General features: G+C 40.3%; 1 protein-coding gene across 2 annotated transcripts in view; it reads right to left on the reverse strand.

Annotated features, from left to right (window-relative positions):
• SPATS2 (spermatogenesis associated serine rich 2) overlaps positions 1-12,243 on the reverse strand; it is a 155,481-nt gene that overhangs the window by 13,419 nt on the left and 129,819 nt on the right. The gene's annotated exons all lie outside the window — the stretch shown is intronic.

Below are 12,243 nucleotides of genomic sequence, written 5' to 3' on the forward strand. Positions count from 1 at the left end.
CGTGATCCGCCCACCTCGGCCTCCCAAAGTGCTGGGATTACAGGTGTGAGCCACCGCGCCCGGCCTGTACTCATACTTTTTATATTTATATTTTGGTCTATAAAATTTGATGGCCTTGCATCTAGTTAATTTTTACCAAGCAATATCCCCACTAGGGCATAGTAAATTTATCCATGATTAGGACTTGTATGTCTTCAACAGCTGACCATGGTTGCACCAAGTCCACTTACATTTTAGTACTTAGAATGCAAAGTAGTCAAAAGATAGACATATAGTGTGCTAGTTTCTGAGAAACACATAATAGTAACTAGGAAGGATGGAATTACAGATTTCTGGTAGGCTTTTTACAGAAAAAGAACATTAAATAGGCAATTAGAATTTTTTCCACTGCAAATGTAAATGGTTTACAGGCACATAAAGCTTTTCCATGTTGTTATAAAAGAGCCCACAGCCTTCAATTTATAAGGAGACAGTAGTACCCTAGTATTCAACCTCTGGATGAAAATAATTTTCCTTACCATATTGGTTTTGCTTTGTGGTGGCAAAAAGAAAAAAAAAATCTAGAATGTTAATACTTGCACAAACATGCAATGTTCCAACTTTCTTCAAATTTGGAGTTCATTCTGATTTCTCCTTTTGAAGGGGAATATAACTACAGGGTAAATAAATTTCCACTCTTGTTTCTGGTTGTATTCACACACACACACACACACACACACACACACACACACACTCTTTCTCTCTCGCTCTAATTCAATTTAGCTCAATACATAGTTATGTTAGCACAAAGTAGTTAATGTGGAGACTATAGTGTGAGACATACAAAAATGTCTAAGGCAGGGTCATTTCCTCAAGGAGCAAATCTTTTATAGGGAAGTGCCAGAGAACATAGGTTTGATAATCGTTACGCATGATGTTAATAAACAGACTTGTAACTAAACAAATTTGGTTGGCATATTAATCCAAAAGCATCAAACTGGAGAGAAGATACAATTATTGTGGGGTAGCAATACTTTGCTAAGAAAGCATTTCCCAAACCTTGGCAATATTTTGCTCCAAGAACTCTAGCAGCATTGGAATACCTAAAAGACAAAACAAAAGCACAACTGAGACAGGAGCTGCCAGGCCTACAGTTTGACATTACCTCTCTTCTGTTGCCAAATCACCTTAAGATGCAGACGCTGTGTCCATCAGATGACAAATCCTTTTTCTCTGACAAAGCTTGTAAAATATTTATTAAAAGACTACAGCAAACAAGTAAGCCTTTTGCAGCTTACAATCTTTATTATGAGAAGTAGAATGTCAGATGACACTTTTAGCAAGGTCTGCATCAACACAATCAGACTTTTTTGTGGAAATTTGTGCTAGTACATTCTGATAGCATTTTTTTTTCCCTATGAGAATCACTAGTGTTCATTTAAATAAACTTTGTTTTTTGATTAACTCGGTGATCACAAGAAATTCACAGGACAGTGCATGGACAACCATATAACCCCTCCATTTAAAAAAAAAACTAGCTTATAATATATCCATCTACCATGTACCCACAAAAATTAAAATTAAAATACATATATTAGCTTATGTTTTCATGCCAAAAAACAATGAAAAGCAGTAAGAACTTCTGTTTCTTTTTGTTTGTTGTTTGTCATGTTGCCATCTATTGATAACATCTAGTGAAAAGTCCTATGATGTCAGCCCAGGGTTAAACAAGAGAATCTACTAGTTAACTGATGCTGATATATTTCTCAGAGAAAAGGTTGATCAGCATTTATAATTCTCCATTAAAATTTTTACATCTTTAAAATACAAAAATGAATGTCAAAATTTAATAGTAAATTTCTTATTAAAAGCACATCAAAAAAGTAAATTATATAATGGCATTATAGTTGTACAGAAGAATGACCTATTTTTAGGTTATTTATGCTAAAGCATTTAGGGGTGACATGTCATCTACATCTGCAAATTCCAAATGGTTCCACCAAAATATTATACACACACACAGCAAATACACTGTCATTGTACCATCCTTTCAACTTTTCTATATATCTGAAAGTTTTAATAACAAAAAGTTAGTGAAATGTTGCCATCACAAAATAAATGGAGAAGGTGGGACAAGTTCAAAGTGGAAAGTAGGTTAGGTGTAAGGATAACAACATAGGCATTTTTTACAATTAAAAACAATAATCTATTGTAACACAACTTTTAACACAGAAACTTAAGCTAAAGTTTTCCATCTGTTTCTGAGCTAAACAATGGTCCCAGTATGTATGTGTGGCCAAGAGGTTCAAAAGTACCTGTGGTGTGAGGTAATGGTTTTTAGATGCCAGAAAGGCAAGCAATGAGTCCTCCCAGAGAGTGATGAAAGGCTCATTCAGACTCTCTATTACCTTGCTCACTCCAATACCTCAGGGTACTAAGCTTCTCTCAAGGCTTTCTTGAATGGAAATATGCCATAATAAGCACCAAGCATCTGGCAGACTAGATTCTAAAATTGCTAATGAAATTCAGCTAAATATTGCTGGGAACCTGTTTGGAACAACACTAGTTCTTATTAAGCCTGGGCCTTATTCAGTGTTGAGAATTTCCATATCCTTTCTTCAATCATGAAAGATAGATTGGGATGACTGCTTCCTGCTACTAAAGAAAAAGACTGGTAACTAAATGTTCTATATTTCCTTCCTTCCTTTTCAGGACTTCCTTACCATGTTCACATTTGCTCGACTTATTCTATAAGATGTGTTTTTTTTTTTTCTTTTTTTTTGAGATGGAGTCTCGCTCTGGAGTACAATAGCATGATGTTGGCTCATGGCAACCTCTGCCTCCTGGGTTCAAGTAATTCTCCTGCCTCAGCCTCCCAAGTAGCTGGGACTATGGGCACGTGGCACCACGCCCAGCTAATTTTTCTATTTTTAGCAGAGATGGGGTTTTGGTATGTTGCCAGGCTGGTCTCAAACTCCTGGCTTCAAGTGATCTGCCTGCCTGGGATTACAGGCATGAGCCACTGCACCCACCCAATTTATCCTAAAGCTTTTGCATAATTTAGTTGCTCAGAATAGTTGTTACTGAAGCATCCCCATTCATATCTCTAACACAAATTGTGTCTATCATTTGAAGCAAGTCCTCTAATTAATATACAGATATCTAACATGCAGTTAGAAATTCTAGCTCTTGCCTTCAATAATTCATTGGTACCAAAAAATTGTTAATTATTTGTTTATGACTGTTGCATTGGAAAAATAATATTAAAATGGAAACGCAACTCTTGACAATTCCACAGGTCAATTATTTCAAGGGATAATAGTCAAAACCATTCAATAATACTGTCAGAAAACATTTGTACTCAATTTTATTTGCTCAAAACTTAGAATCTTTTTTTTTTTTTTTTTTTTTGAGACAGGGTCTCACTGTCGCCCAGGCTGGAGTACAGTGGCACCATCAAGACTCACTGCCAACCTCCGCCTCCTGGGCTCAAGCAATCCTCCCGCCTCAGCCCTCTAAGTAGCTGGGACTACAGGCACGAGCTACCACGCCCAGCTAATTTTTTACATTTTTTGTAGAGATGGGGTTTTCACCATGTTGCCCAGGCTGGTCTCAAACTCCTGAGCTCAAGCGATCCATCCACATCAGCCTCCCAAAGTACTAGGATTACAGGCATGAACCAACCGCTGCACCTGGACGATTTTTTTTTTTTTTTTTTAAGACAGGGTCTTGCTCTGTCACCCAGGCTGGAATGCAGTGGTGTAATCATAGCTCACTGCATCCTTGACCTCCTGGGCTCAAGCAATCCTCCTGCTCAGCTTCCTGAGTAGCTAGGATTAAAGGTGCGTGCTACCACACTTGGCTAATTAAAAAAAAAAAAATTATAGAGGCGGGGGTCTCACTATGTTGTCCAGGCTGGTCTTGAGCTCCTGGTTTCAACTGATTCTCTCGCCTTGGCCTCCCAAAGTGCTGGGATTATAGGTATGAGCCACCATAAATGGCCTTAAAACCTATTCATTCTAATTCCACTAACCAACCAAGCAAAAATTCAAGCAAAGCCAATGCAGACGCCTTTTTTCTTTGAAGACGGTTTCCTCTTTCCATATAAAATAACCAAAAAAGAGAACTGCCAATAGTTTTTTTCCTTCCCTTTTTTTTTTTTTTTTGAGACTTGCTCTGTTGCCCAGGCTGGAGTGCAGTGACGCGATCTTGGCTCGCTGCAACGTCTGCCTCCAGGGTTCAAGCGATTCTTGTGCCTCAGCCTCCTGAGTAGCTGGGATTACAGGTGTGCACCATTCATGCCTGGCTAATTTTTGTATTTTTAGTAGAGACAGGTTTCACCATGTTGCCCAGGCTGGTCTTGAACTCCTGACCTCAAGCAATCCACCCACCTCAGCCTCCCCAAAAGGTCAGGTGCAGTGGCTCACGCCTATAATCACAGCACTCTGGGAGGCCGAGGCCGGAGGATCACTTGAGGCCAGGAGTTCAAGATGATGCCTGGCCAATATGATGAAACCCTGTCTCTACTAGAAGTACAAAAATGTGGCGTGCGCCTGTAATCCCAATTGCATGGGAGACTCAGGCAGGAGAATCGCTTGAACCCAGGAGGCAGGGGTTGCAGTGAGCCAAGATCGTGCCACTGCACTCCAGCCTCGGTGACAGAGCGAGACTCTGTCTCAAAAAAAAAAAAAAAAAAAAAAAAAAAAAAGAAGTTAGAATGTGAACATAAGCCACGGTTCTCATGTGACAGGCTTTCAATGGAGTAACCCTTCTTTCCTTTTCCAATGGTCAAAAGCACCTCAGTTATAAGCTAATCCAGGAGATCATGTGACTCAATGATGATATTTTATAATCTGCTTAAGGAAAAAGAACCAGTAACAATCTGTATTGCTAAGGAGTATGTTGTTCAAGTTTTTTTGAGACAGAGTCTCACTCTGTTGCCCAGGCCAGAGTGCAGTGGCATGATCTCGGCTCACTGCAACCTTTGCATCCCCGGTTCAAGCAATTTTCCTGTCTCAGCCTCCCAAGTAGTGGGGACTACAGGCGCACGCCACCATGCCTGGCTAATTTTTGTATTTTTAGGAGAAACGGGGTTTCACCTTGTTGGTCAGGCTGGTCTCAAACTCCTGACCTCAGGTGATCCACCCGCCTTGGCCTCCCAAAGTGCTGAGATTACAGGCGTGAGCTACCGCGCCTGGCCTCAAGTTTTTAGTTGGCCACAAAAAAAAAAAAAAAAAAAAAAAAAGGCTGAGCCAGGGCCAGGCACTGTGGCTCATGCCTGCTATCCCAGCACTTGGGGAAGTCGAGGCAGGAGGATCACTTGAGCCCAGGAGGTTGAGACCAGACTGGGTAACAAAGTGGGATCTTGTCTCTCCAAAAACATAAAAATTAAAATAAAACAAAATAAAAATGGCTGGGGTGTTAAGCCCCCTTAGTGAGTGGCTGACCAGATCCTCATTTGAAACTGTGATTTTGGCTGGGCATGGTGGCTCATACCTGTAATCCCAGTACTTTGGGAGGCCGAGGCAGGCGGATCAGGCGGATCACCTGAGGTCAGGAGTTTGAGACCAGCCTGGCCAACATGGTGAAACCCTGTCTCTACTAAAAATACAAAAATTAGCCGGGTGTAGTGGCACACGCCTGTAATCCCAGCTACTTGGGAGGGTGAGGCAGGAGAATCGCTTGAACCCGGGAGGCAGAGGTAGCAGTGAACCGATATTGCGCCACTACATTCCGGCCTGGGAGACAGAACGAGACTCAGTCTAAAAAAAAAAAGAAACTGGAATTATGACACCAATGTCTAAAAGCTCCAGAAACCAAAAAAGGTGAAAACATGTGGTGTAGGAAGGTAAACACTGCAGAATAAAGCAAACAGGAATACCTGGTAAGACAGAAAACAAAAGAATGGTGTAGTGGAAAAGTATCTTTGGGTAAAATATTTTTGTGCCCATCTTTCTCACCTATAACATGAACGTAATACCACAAGTGATAATGTTATATAGATTAGAAGCACTGTACATAAAAGTTTCTGACATACAATAAAAGCTTAGTAATTGAGCTCAGTAAATAGCAGCAGCAATCATTATTTTAATTCTTGTATTCATCTTGATTTCTCAGTTTCAGCAGAATATCTCTTTAGTAAAATGCAATCGTATTAACTGGTAAATCATTATACATTCCAGATTCATTGTACAGAAATTATTAAATAAACATGTACGCACACTAACACAGTGTAGGCAGTTATGAAGTGATGAATCAAACTAATTTTAAGTGAAAAGATCACATTGAAATTACACTCTCACTGCGATTACAACTATTCAAGAATATGTATGAATATACATAAGGAACACAAGGGAACGCAGAAAATAAAAATTACTTATGTGTTAAGGTGGCAGAATTTTGAGTTTTACTTATATCTAATAAAACGATTATAATTATGGGCAATATAGTAAAAGTAAGAGGGAATAATGAAATCTTTAAAAAAAGGAAAAACAAAATTCAGATCCCTCCATCAAATGCTCTCATTATACCTCAGCCTCTGACTTCATCCCTCGCTACTTTCACTATTGCCCCATAGCAACAGCTAGACTGTGTTTGGTCCCTACGTGTCCCTTCTATGCCTCTGCTCATATCTCTGAAATGCAGTGGTCCACCCCAACCTTACCGCCAGTGTAAATACCATGCTTTTTACATAGCTTGATAATGATTCATTTCCCCAAAGAAATATTTTCTAATTAACCCCACCCCACAGTGGCCCTGCCTTTAATCTTAAAATCCTTCCCGCTACTCTGATCTGACCTGAAGAATCCCAGAATCACAAGGCACTACAAGTTGTGACTTAAGAATAATAGTGATTTAAGACCTTCTGAATCACAAAATCAAAAGAACACTGAATATTCAGATGGAGTATTCTTATAGTTTTACTTTATTGAACTTAGAAAATACTTTCATAGGCTCAGCCTAAATCCTGGTGCTTCTCATCCTAACCTGTTTCATAATGACTAAGTTCCTTAGTCCCTAAATTCTCCTACATTGGGGTTTCTCTGTTACATAGCCTTTAAGCTGAAGAGGAAACAATACAGATGCTCCTCGGCTTACAATGGGGTTATGTCCCAATAAACCCACTGTAAATCGAAATTTTTTTTTTTTTTTTTTTTAAAGAGACAGGGTCTTGCTCTGTCACCCAGCGTGGGAGTACAGTGGCACGATCATGGCCCACTGCAGCCTCCACTTCCTGGGTTCAAGCGATCCTCTTGAGTAGCTGGACTATGGGCACGTGTCATTGCACCCAGTTAATTTTGTTACTTTCTGTAAAGACGGGATCTCATTATGTTGCCTAGGCTGGTCTTGAACTCCTGGACTCAAGTAATCCTCCTGCCTTGGCCTCTGATATGGTTTGGCTGTGTCCCCACCCAAATCTCACCTTCAACTGTAATAATCGACAAGTGTCAAGGGTGGGACCAGGTGAAGATAACTGAATCATAGGGGTGGTTCCCCCATACTGTTGTTGTGGTAGTAAGTCTCAAAAGAGCTGATGGTTTTATAAATGAGAGTTCCCTTGCACAAGCTCTCTTGGCTGCCACCATGTAAGATGTGACTTTGCTCCTCCTTTGCCTTCAGCCATGATTGTGAGGCCTTCCCAGCCACGTAGAAGTGTGAGTCAATTAAACCTCTTTCCTTGATAAATTACCCAGTCTTGAGTATGTCTTTATTAGCAGTGTGAGAACAGACGAATACAGCCTCCCAAAGTGCTGGGATTACAGGCATGTGCAAATTGAAAATATCTTAAGTTGATAATGCATTTAATATACCTAACCTATTGAACATCAAAGCTTAGCCTAGCCTACCTTAAACATGCTCAGAACATTTATATTAGCCTGCAGTTGGGCAAAGTCATCTAACACAACACCTATTTTATAATGAAGTGTTGAATATCTGATGTAATTTATTAAACACTACACTGAAAGTGAAAAACAAAATGGTTGTATGGGTATACAAAGTATGCTTTCTACTGAATGTGTATCACTTTCATACCATCATAAAGTTGGAAAATTATTAAGTTGAACCATCATAAGTAGGGAACTGTCTGTAATATGACATGTACCAACAGTCTCTAGCCTTGCCAAGCTTTAGTGGGGAAGTGAGCCATCAATGAGGTATGAGATGAAAATCATAGGTTAAAGAGTCTGAATATATATATTCAAATATTGGATCTGCAACTTAGGCAAATTGTTTAACCTAAGACATACATTTATTTTCAGTAAAACAGAATTAACAATACCTACTTGGTGGAAAAGAAATCAGGATTAAAAAAATCCAATAATATAACTGAACATGTTCAGTAAAATATTCTTCATAGGTTATTACTGGTTGAGCATTCCTAATCCAAAATGCTTCAAAAGCTGTACTTTTTTGAGCACTGACATGACACTGAAAGAAAATACTCATTGGAGCAGTTTGGATTTTGAATTTTTAGATTAGGGATGCTCAACTAGTTTCTGTAGACATTCCAAAATCTGAAAAAAACAAAAATAAAAAACCTAAAACATTTCTAGTCCTAAGCATTTCAGATAAGGGATACTCAACCTGTAATTATTTTCACAGATGGTTAGAGTTAAATTTTAAATAAAAAAAATCAAGAACCATGGTGTCAAGTACTAGTAGAAACAAGATATCAACAAACTAAGCTTCAAAAACCAAAGAATGATTTAGAACTACAGTGCTATGTACATTTTTGATAATACATATTACATTAGCACATTCCTTTATTTCTACACATTTTAGATATTTTTGGAGATAATATTTTGCAGGTAGTTTGGTTCATAAAATGATTCCTAAGTTTTCAAAATCTATATGTGGCCTTTAAATGTAAGGACTTAAAAGCCTTCGGTAAGACTAAGCTTGATTTAACGTTAAAAAAAAAGCTCTGAGCTGGGCGAGGTGGCTCACACCTGTAATCCCAGCACTCTGGGAGGCTGAAGCAGGAGGACCGCTTGAGCCCAGGAGCTCAAAACCAGCCTGGGCAATGTGGCAAAACCCCATCTCTACAAAAGATACAAAAATTAGCTGGGCATGGTTGCACCCGGCTTGTAGTCCCAGCTACTCAAGAGGCTGAGGTGGGAGGATCCCTTGAGCCTGGGAGGCTGTAGTGAGACATGATGGCGCTACTACACTCCAGTATGGGCAACAGAGACCCTGTCTTAAAAAAAAAAAAAGAAAGAAAAGAAACAAGAAAAAAAACAAACGCGCCAATAAAATGACATAGAGGAATCAGGAAAAATTTCAAAACCTTAACCATAAACTTACATGACTTTCTGTGATATATAATCTCAAATTTCTTGATAATCTTTTTCTCTTACCCATTTCTCCTTTTAAAAAATACCTTTTGACTTTCATAAAATGGAAACTTTTTATTTAAAAGAGAAGCTGAGTGTGTATCCTGTTGGCATTTTTCATCAACACATTATATGACAATCTTCCAAAGGAGTTTATATATTCTAGCTTCATGTTCCACTCCATATCCTGCCTCCTTAATATCCTTAAACTTAAGTCAACTAACAGCTCCAACAATGAAAAGCAGACAAATATTACTAATTAACAAGAAAAGCAAACTTGGGTCTAGAGATGATTATTGCTAAGTCACCAATAAGAAGAAATTTTAAGTTTTATACATTAGAATGCTTCTGAGTTTACCTTTCTATAGGTGTGTCAGTTTTTGTTCGGCATCAAAGTGAAAGGAGTTATCTGTATAATTTCCCTAGTGCCTTGTCAGGGGTAATGTAGTTTTACTGGGGCAAATCTGTTAGAACTCTTTGCTTTTTTTTTTATGCTATAACCAACACAGAAATGTCCTTCTAAGTGACATTAACTCCAAGCTCTGGTTTGGTGCCAAATGGAGTTAGCTCACTTGCCAATTATGTCTTGAAGTAGCGGCTACAAGGAACATTGAAATAAGGTGGTTTATAAACTCAATCAACCAGAGCAAAGGGCTTTATACTAGCAGGAAAGGGCAGGTAATCTCTTTCCTCAAGTTAAATTGACCTGGTTGTTACGTCAGCTAATCAATCCTAAATACACAGTTCCCAGGTAGGAAACCATTTCATTTGTCATTTATTGAAGGAGGCTCCTCCTGGCTGGGTTCCCAGTCAGCAGGAATTCACAAATCTCTCTCCCGGAACTGCGTTTCCTCCTGGTTCAAGCTTGTTCCGAATGGAATCAGATCCTGTGACTAAGTAATCAGTAAGCTGAACAATCATGGAGACCAGAGGCTTATCAAAGCAAAGTTGTGATGACCTACTACACTTAGCTCTTTCTTTTTTCTTTTTTTTTTTGAGATGGAGTCTTGCTCTGTCGCCCAGGATGGAGTGCAGTGGCGCGATCTTGGCTCACTGCAAGCTCCTCCTCCCGGATCACGCCATTCTCCTGCCTCAGCCTCCCGAGTAGCTGGGACTACAGGCGCCCGCCACCACGCCTGGCTAACTTTTTGTATTTTTAGTAGAGACGGGGTTTCACCTTGTTAGCCAGGATGGTCTCCATCTCCTGACCTCGTGATCCACCCGCCTCGGCCTCCCAAAGCGCTGGGATTACAGGCATGAGCCACCGTGCCCGGCTCTTTTTTCTTTGTTTTTTGAGATGGAGTCTCGCCCTATCGCCCAGGCTGGAGTGCAATGGCGCGATCTCAGCTCACTGCAACCTCCACCTCCTGGGTTCAAGCAATTCTCCTGCTTCAGCCTCCCTAGTAGCTGGGATTACAGGTGCACGCCACCACGCCCGGCTAATTTTTTAATGTTTAGTAGAGATGGGGTTTCACCATGTTGGCCAAGCTGGTCTTGAACTCTTGACCTTGTGATCTGCCCGCCTTGGCCTCCCAAAGTGCTGGGATTCAGGCATGAGCCACTGTGCCCAGACAGCTCTTTATTTTCTAAACAAGCCAACAATATCTTATATGACAAGAATGCAGTGCAAAGGGCATGGTGCTTCCTCCTAGAGGTTCAGAAAGGGGAAAAATCAGTTACCTAAAATAATTTCCAGAAGTTAGACCTTAATTTAAGGAAAGTTTGGAGAAATGGTGGGATTTAGATAAATACAGAGGAACAGGAGAACATTTTCAGGCTGGGAAAGTGGCATTAACTAGTAGATGGAAGAGGAAATGTGAATGTTAAGTTTTGAGACAATGAGTAATCTGGCAGGAGCAAAAATATGTGTCAAGAAAAACAGAAGACAGCCAGGCGCAGTGGCTCATGGCTGTAATCCCAGCACTTTGGGAGGCCTAGATGAGAGGATTGCTTGGGCCCAGGAACTGGAGACCAGCCTGGGCAATATGGTGAAACCTCATCTCTACAAAAAATTAAAAAATTAGCCAGGTGTGGTGGCACATGCTTGTAGTCCCAGCTAGGGGACTAGGGAGGCTGAGGGTGGGAGGATGGCTTGAGCCCAGGAGGTGGAGGTTGCAGTGAGCCATGACTGTGCCACCGCACTCCAGCCTGGGTGACAGAGCCAGACCCTGTCTCAAACAAACAAAGAAAAACAGAAGACATGACATTAAATTCCTAGCCATAAAACCTGAAAAGTAAAACTTAGAGTTCAGGACAAGGCATGGGTAGACTAAGATGAATTATCTAGCCCCAAAGTAAGTTTTGGTTCTGATGATTTAACTTTTTGGAGGCATTATTTCATTTTGATTAACTACTCCTCTGCAATTCCAGAGACCAGGAGGACTGAGGGGACCTACACTCTCCTCTGTCTCTTATATGTTGTGGCAAAAGTGACTAGACTAAATTTGTGAACAGAGACACAGTTAGGTATAACCTGAGGGAACAGTCTACAGGCAGCAAGAAAGCATGTATGGTTTGTTCTTTTCATGAACACTTCCTGTCATATTTCAGATCTAGACAGTTACTAAAAATAAGTATAATGAACAAGTTCTAAGTCTCAAAACATCACCCTAGCTGCTTGTCTTCCTGTCATTTTAATATGGTCCTTAAGTCTTTTCTAGTTTCAAAAAATCCCTTATAAAATACCTCCCACAAAGGAGCTAGAATTTAAACATCTGTTAACACCAGCTGGGCACGGTTGCTCACTCCTGTAATCCCAGCACTTTGGGAGGCAGAGATGGGCAGATCACCTGAGGTCAGGAGTTCGAGACCGGCCTGGCCAACATGGTGAAACCCCGTCTCTACTAAAAACACACAAAAAATTAGCCAGGCATGGTGGCACATGTCTGTAGTCCCAGCTACTCCGGGAGGCTGAGGCAGGAGAATGGCT

This window comes from Gorilla gorilla, chromosome 10 (assembly GCF_029281585.2).
Source record: "Gorilla gorilla gorilla isolate KB3781 chromosome 10, NHGRI_mGorGor1-v2.1_pri, whole genome shotgun sequence".
In the NCBI taxonomy this organism is placed as follows: Eukaryota; Metazoa; Chordata; class Mammalia; order Primates; family Hominidae; genus Gorilla; species Gorilla gorilla.